Source organism: Schistocerca americana, unplaced genomic scaffold (genome assembly GCF_021461395.2).
Source record: "Schistocerca americana isolate TAMUIC-IGC-003095 unplaced genomic scaffold, iqSchAmer2.1 HiC_scaffold_16, whole genome shotgun sequence".
NCBI lineage: Eukaryota > Metazoa > Arthropoda > Insecta > Orthoptera > Acrididae > Schistocerca > Schistocerca americana.
In genome coordinates, this window is record NW_025725687.1 from 11,389,598 (window position 1) to 11,397,862 (window position 8,265).

Consider the following 8,265-nt stretch of genomic DNA (forward strand, 5'->3'; position numbering starts at 1 on the left):
TCATTGAAATGAGAGTGTCAGTCCTCTTGAACTTAAGTCGGCATTGTGCCTTTTGTATTAAATTCGGATGCAATTTCTGTGTTTCATCGTCAATAAGAAGGTCCAAGGGATACAGTAGACCTGAAGTGAAGCGTCAGAATCTAAAACTGGACTCACAGGAGAGGTTCAAATCATAGAAAGTGAGAGTGTCAGTCCTCTTGTACTTAAGTCGGCATTGTGCGTTTTGTATGAAATTTGGAAACAATTTCTGTGATTCATCGTCAATAAGAAGGTCCAAGGGATACAGTAAACCTGAAGTGAAGCATCGGAATCTAAAACTGCACTCACAGGAGAGGTTCAAATCATAGAAAGTGAGAGTGTCAGTCCTCTTGTACTTAAGTCGGCATTGTGCCTTTCGTATTAAATTCAGATGCAATTTCTGTGTTTCATCGTCAATAAGATGGTCCAAGGTATACAGTAAACCTGAAGTGAAGCATCGGAATCTAAAACTGGACTCACAGGGGAGGTTCAATTCATAGAAAGTGAGAGTGTCAGTCCTCTTGTACTTAAGTCGGCATTGTGAGTTTTGTATTAAATTCGGATGCAATTGCTGTGTTTCATCGTCAATAAGAAAGTCCAAGTGATACAGTAAACCTGAAGTGAATCATCGGAATCTAAAACTGGACTCACAGAAGAGGTTCAAATCATAGAAAGTTAGAGAGTCAGTCCTCTTGTACTTATGTCGGCATTGTGCCTTTTGAATTTAATTCGGATGCAATTTCTTGTTTTCATCGTCAATAAGAATGTCCAATGTATACAGGGAACCTGAAGTGAAGCATCGGAACCTAAAACTGGACTCACAGGAGAGGTTCAAATCATAGAAAGTGAGAGTGTCAGTCCTCTTTTCCATAAGTCGGCATTGTGCATTTTGTATTAAATTCGGATGCAATTTCTGTGTTTCATCGTCAAAAAGAAGGTCCAAGGGATACAGTAGACCTGAAGTGAAGCATCGGAATCTAAAACTGGACTCATAGGAGAGGTTCAAATCATAGGAAGTGTGATTGTCATTCCTCTTGTCCTTAATTCGGCATTGTGCCTTTTGTATTAAATTCGGATACAATTTCTGTGTTTCATCGTCAATAAGAAGTTCCAAGGGATACAGTAAACCTGAAGTGAAGCATCGGAATCTAAAACTGGACTCACAGGAGAGGTTCAAATCATAGAAAGTGAGGGTGTCAGCCCTCTTGTACTTAAGTCGGCATTGTGCCATTTGTATTAAATTCGGATGCAATTTCTGTGTTTCATCGTCAATAAGAAGGTCCAAGTTATACAGTAAATCAGAAGTGAAGCATCGGAATCTAAAACTGGACTCACAGGTGAGGTTCAATTCATAGAAAGTGAAAGTGTCAGTCCTCATGTACTTAAGTCGGCGTTGTGCCTTTTGTATTAAATTCGGACGCAATTGCTGTGTTTCATCGTCAATAAGAATGTCCAAGGTATACAGGAAACCCGAAGTGAAGCATCGGAATCTAAAACTGGGCTCACAGGAGATGTTCAAATCATAGAAAGTGAGAGTGTCTATCCTTTCGTACTTAAGTCGGCATTATGCCTTTTGTATTAAATTCGTATGCGATTTCTGTGTTTCATCGTCAATAAGAGGGTCCAAGGGATGCAGTAAACCTGAGGTGAAGCATCGGAAACTAAAACTGGACTCACAGATGGGGTTCAAATCATAGAAAGGTAGAGTGTCAGTCCTATTGTACTTAAGTCGGCATTGTGCCTTTTGAATTTAATTCCGATGCAATTTCTGAGCTTCATCGTCAAAAAGAATGTCCAACGGATACAGTAAACCTGAAGTGAAAAATGGGAAACTAAAACTGGACTCACAGGAGAGGTTCAAATCATAGAAAGTGAGATTGTCAGTCCTCTTGCACTTAAGTCGGCATTATGCCTTTTGTATTACATTCGGATGCGATTTCTGTGGTTCATCGTCAATAAGAAGGTGCAAGTGATACAGTAGACCTGAAGTGAAGCATCGGAATCTAAAACTTGACTCACAGGAGTTGTTCAAATCATAGAAATTGAGAGTGTCAGTCCTCTTGTACTTAAGTCAGTATTGTGCCTTTTTATTAAACTCGGATGCAATTTCTCTGTCTCACCGTCAATAAGAACGTCCAAGGTATACACGAAACCTGAAGTCAAGCATCGGAATCTAAAACTGGACTCACAGGAGAGGTTCAAATCATAGAAAGTGAGAGTGTCAGTCCTCTTGTACTTAAGTCGGCATTGTGCCGTTTGTATTAAATTCGGATGCGATATCTGTGTTTCATCGTCAATAAGAAGGTCCAAGGTATACAGTAAACCTGAAGTGAAGCATCGGAATCTAAAACTGGACTCACAGGGGAGGTTCAATTCATAGAAAGTGAAAGTGTCAGTCCTCTTGTACTTAAGTCGGCATTGTGCCTTTTGTATTAAATTCGGATGCAATTGCTGTGTTTCATCGTCAATAAGGAAGTCCAAGGAATACAGTAAACCTGAGGTGAAGCATCGGAATCTAAAACTGGTCTCACAGGGGAGGTTCAATTCATAGACTGTGAAAGTGTCAGTCCTCTTGTACTTAAGTCGGCATTGTGCCTTTAGTATTAAATTCGGATGCAATTTCTGTGTTTCATCGTCAATAAGAAGGTCCAAAGTATACACGAAACATAAAGTCAAGCATCGGAAACTAAAACTAGACTCACAGGAGAGGTTCAAATCATAGAAAGTGAGAGTGTCAGTCCTCTGTTCCTTATGTCGGCATTGTGCCTTTTGTATTAAATTCGGATGCAATTTCTGTGTTTCATCGTCAATAAGAATGTCCAAGGTAGACAGGAAACCTGAAGTGAAGCATCGGTATCTAAAACTGGACTCACAGGAGAGGTTCAAATCATAGTAAGTGAGAGTGTCAGTCCTCTTGTACTTAAGTCAGCGTTGTGCCTTTTGTATTAAATTCGGATGCAATTTCTGTGTTTCATCGTCAATAAGAAGGTCCAAAGTATACACGAAACCTGAAGTCAAGCATCGGAAACTAAAACTAGACTCACAGGAGAGGTTCAAATCATTGAAATGAGAGTGTCAGTCCTCCTGAACTTAAGTCGGCATTGTGCCTTTTGTATTAAATTCGGATGCAATTTCTGTGTTTCATCGTCAATAAGATGGTCCAAGGTATACAGTAAACCTGAAGTGAATCATCGGAATCTAAAACTGGACTCACAGGGGAGGTTCAATTCATAGAAAGTGAGAGTGTCAGTCCTCTTGTACTTAAGTCGGCATTGTGCCTTTTGTATTAAATTCGGATGCAATTGCTGTGTTTCATTGTCAATAAGAAAGTCCAAGGGATACAGTAAACCTGAAGTGAATCTTCGGTATCTAAAACTGGACTCACAGAAGAGGTTCAAATCATAGAAAGTTAGAGAGTCAGTCCTCTTGTACTTATGTCGGCATTGTGCCTTTTGAATTTAATTCGGATGCAATGTCTTGTTTTCATCGTCAATAAGAAGATCAATTGTACACAGGAAACCTGAAGTGAAGCATCGGAATCTAAAACTTGACTCACAGGAGTTGTTCAAATCATAGGAATTGAGAGTGTCTATCCTTTAGTACTTAAGTCGGCATTATGCCTTTTGTATTAAATTCGGATGCGATTTCTGTGTTTCATCGTCAATAAGAGGGTCCAAGGGATACAGTAAACCTGAAGTGAAGCATCGGAAACTAAAACTGGACTCACAGGAGAGGTTCAAATCATAGAAAGTGAGATTGTCAGTCCTCTTGTACTTAAGTCGGCATTATGCCTTTTGTATTACATTCGGATGAAATTTCTGTGGTTCATCGTCAATAAGAAGGTGCAAGTGATACAGTAGACCGGAAGTGAAGCATCGGAATCTAAAACTTGAGTCACAGGAGTTGTTCAAATCATAGAAATTGAGAGTGTCAGTCCTCTTGTACTTAAGTCAGCATTGTGCCTTTTTATTAAACTCGGATGCAATTGCTCTGTCTCACCGTCAATAAGAACGTCCAAGGTATACACGAAACCAGAAGTCAAGCATCGGAATCTAAAACTGGACTCACAGGAGAGGTTCAAATCATAAAAAGTGAGAGTGTCAGTCCTCTTGTACTTAAGTCGGCATTGTGCCGTTTGTATTAAATTCGGATGCAATTTCTGTGTTTCATCGTCAATAAGAAGGTCCAAGGTATACAGTAAACCTGAAGTGAAGCATCGGAATCTAAAACTGGACTCACAGGGGAGGTTCAATTCATAGAAAGTGAAAGTGTCAGTCCTCTTGTACTTAAGTCGGCATTGTGCCTTTTGTATTAAATTCGGATGCAATTGCTGTGTTTCATCGTTAATAAGAAAGTCCAAGGGATACAGTAAACCTGAAGTGATTCATCGGAAACTAAAACTGGACTCACAGAAGAAGTTCAAATCATAGAAAGTTAGAGAGTCAGTCCTCTTGTACTTATGTCGGCATTGTGCCTTCCGAATTTAATTCGGATGCAATTTCTGTGTTTCATCGTCAATATGAAGGTCCAAGGTATACAGGAAATCTGAAGTGAAGCAGAGGAATCTAAAACTGGACTCACAGGAGAGGTTCAAATCATAGAAAGGTAGAGTGTCAGTCCTCTTGTACTTAAGTCGGCATTGTGCCTTTTGTAATTAATTCGGATGCAATTTCTGTGTTTCATCGTCAATAAGAAGGTCCAAGGGATACAGTAGACCTGAAGTGAAGCATCAGATTCTGAAACTGGACTCACAGGAGAGGTTCAAATCATAGAAAGTGAGAGTGTCAGACCTCTTGTACTTAAGTCGGCATTGTTCCTTTTGTATTAAATTCGGATGCAATTGCTGTGTTTCATCGTCAGTAAGAAGGTCCATGGTATACAGGAATCAGAAGTGAAGCATCGGAATCTAAAACTGGGCTCACAGGAGAGGTTCAAATCATAGAAAGTGAGAGTGTCAGTCCTCATGTACTTAAGTCGGCGTTGTGCCTTTTGTTTTAAATTCGGATGCAATTTCTGTGTTTCATCGTCAATAAGAAGGTCCAATTGGATACAGTAGACCTGAAGTGAAGCATCAGAATCTGAAACTGGACTCACAGGAGAGGTTCAAATCATAGAAAGTGAGAGTGTCAGTCCCCTTGTACTTAAGTCGGCATTGTGAATTTTGTATTAAATTCGCATACAATTTCTCTGTTTCATCGTCAATAAGAAGGTCCAAGGGATACAGTAAACCTGAAGTGAAGCATCGGAATCTAAAACTGGACTCACAGGAGAGGTTCAAATCATAGAAAGTGAGAGTGTCAGTCCTCTTGCACTTAAGTCGGCATTGTGCCTTTTGTATTAAAGTCGGATGCAATTTCTGTGTTTCATCGTCAATAATTAGGTCCAAGGTATACAGTAAACCTGAAGTGAAGCATCGGAATCTAAAACTGGACCCACAGGGGAGGTTCAATTCATAGAAAGTGAGTGTGTCAGTCCTCTTGTACTTAAGTCGGCATTGTGCCTTTTGTATTTAATTCCGATGCAATTTCTGTGTTTCATCGTCAATAAGAACGTCCAAGGTATACACGAAACCTGAAGTCAAGCATCGGAATCTGAAACTGGACTCGCAGGAGGTGTTCAAATCATAGAAAGTGAGAGTGTCAGTCCTGTTGTACTTAAGTTGGCATTGTGCCTTTTGTATTAAATTCGGATGCTATTTCTGTGTTTCATCGTCAATACGAACGTCCATGGTGTACACGAAACTGGAAGTCAAGCATCGGAATCTAAAACTGGACTCACAGGAGAGGTTCAAATCATAGAAAGTGAGAGTGTCAGTCCTCTTGTACTTAAGTCGGCATTGTGCCTTTCGTATTAAATTCAGATGCAATTTCTGTGTTTCATCGTCAATAAGATGGTCCAAGGTATACAGTAAACCTGAAGTGAAGCATCGGAATCTAAAACTGGACTCACAGGGGAGGTTCAATTCATAGAAAGTGAGAGTGTCAGTCCTCTTGTACTTAAGTCGGCATTGTGAGTTTTGTATTAAATTCGGATGCAATTGCTGTGTTTCATCGTCAATAAGAAAGTCCAAGTGATACAGTAAACCTGAAGTGAATCATCGGAATCTAAAACTGGACTCACAGAAGAGGTTCAAATCATAGAAAGTTAGAGAGTCAGTCCTCTTGTACTTATGTCGGCATTGTGCCTTTTGAATTTAATTCGGATGCAATTTCTTGTTTTCATCGTCAATAAGAATGTCCAATGTATACAGGAAACCTGAAGTGAAGCATCGGAATGTAAAATTGGACTCACAGGAGAGGTTCAAATCATAGAAAGTGAGAGTGTCAGTCCTCTTTTCCATAAGTCGGCATTGTGCATTTTGTATTAAATTCGGATGCAATTTCTGTGTTTCATCGTCAAAAAGAAGGTCCAAGGGATACAGTAGACCTGAAGTGAAGCATCGGAATCTAAAACTGGACTCATAGGAGAGGTTCAAATCATAGGAAGTGTGATTGTCATTCCTCTTGTCCTTAATTCGGCATTGTGCCTTTTGTATTAAATTCGGATACAATTTCTGTGTTTCATCGTCAATAAGAAGTTCCAAGGGATACAGTAAACCTGAAGTGAAGCATCGGAATCTAAAACTGGACTCACAGGAGAGGTTCAAATCAAAGAAAGTGAGGGTGTCAGCCCTCTTGTACTTAAGTCGGCATTGTGCCATTTGTATTAAATTCGGATGCAATTTCTGTGTTTCATCGTCAATAAGAAGGTCCAAGTTATACAGTAAATCAGAAGTGAAGCATCGGAATCTAAAACTGGACTCACAGGTGAGGTTCAATTCATAGAAAGTGAAAGTGTCAGTCCTCATGTACTTAAGTCGGCGTTGTGCCTTTTGTATTAAATTCGGATGCAATTGCTGTGTTTCATCGTCAATAAGAATGTCCAAGGTATACAGGAAACCCGAAGTGAAGCATCGGAATCTAAAACTGGGCTCACAGGAGATGTTCAAATCATAGAAAGTGAGAGTGTCTATCCTTTCGTACTTAAGTCGGCATTATGCCTTTTGTATTAAATTCGTCTGCGATTTCTGTGTTTCATCGTCAATAAGAGGGTCCAAGGGATGCAGTAAACCTGAGGTGAAGCATCGGAAACTAAAACTGGACTCACAGAAGGGGTTCAAATCATAGAAAGGTAGAGTGTCAGTCCTATTGTACTTAAGTCGGCATTGTGCCTTTTGAATTTAATTCCGATGCAATTTCTGAGCTTCATCGTCAAAAAGAAGGTCCAACGGATACAGTAAACCTGAAGTGAAAAATCAGAAACTAAAACTGGACTCACAGGAGAGGTTCAAATCATAGAAAGTGAGATTGTCAGTCCTCTTGCACTTAAGTCGGCATTATGCCTTTTGTATTACATTCGGATGCGATTTCTGTGGTTCATCGTCAATAAGAAGGTGCAAGTGATACAGTAGACCTGAAGTGAAGCATCGGAATCTAAAACTTGACTCACAGGAGTTGTTCAAATCATAGAAATTGAGAGTGTCAGTCCTCTTGTACTTAAGTCAGTATTGTGCCTTTTTATTAAACTCGGATGCAATTTCTCTGTCTCACCGTCAATAAGAACGTCCAAGGTATACACGAAACCTGAAGTCAAGCATCGGAATCTAAAACTGGACTCACAGGAGAGGTTCAAATCATAGAAAGTGAGAGTGCCAGTCCTCTTGTACTTAAGTCGGCATTGTGCCGTTTGTATTAAATTCGGATGCGATATCTGTGTTTCATCGTCAATAAGAAGGTCCAAGGTATACAGTAAACCTGAAGTGAAGCATCGGAATCTAAAACTGGACTCACAGGGGAGGTTCAAGTCATAGAAAGTGAAAGTGTCAGTCCTCTTGTACTTAAGTCGGCATTGTGCCTTTTGTATTAAATTCGGATGCAATTGCTGTGTTTCATCGTCAATAAGAAAGTCCAAGGGATACAGTAAACCTGAGGTGAAGCATCGGAATCTAAAACTGGTCTCACAGGGGAGGTTCAATTCATAGACTGTGAAAGTGTCAGTCCTCTTGTACTTAAGTCGGCATTGTGCCTTTTGTATTAAATTCGGATGCAATTTCTGTGTTTCATCGTCAATAAGAAGGTCCAAATTATACACGAAACCTGAAGTCAAGCATCGGAAACTAAAACTAGACTCACAGGAGAGGTTCAAATCATAGAAAGTGAGAGTGTCAGTCCTCTGTTCCTTATGTCGGCATTGTGCCTTTTGTATTAA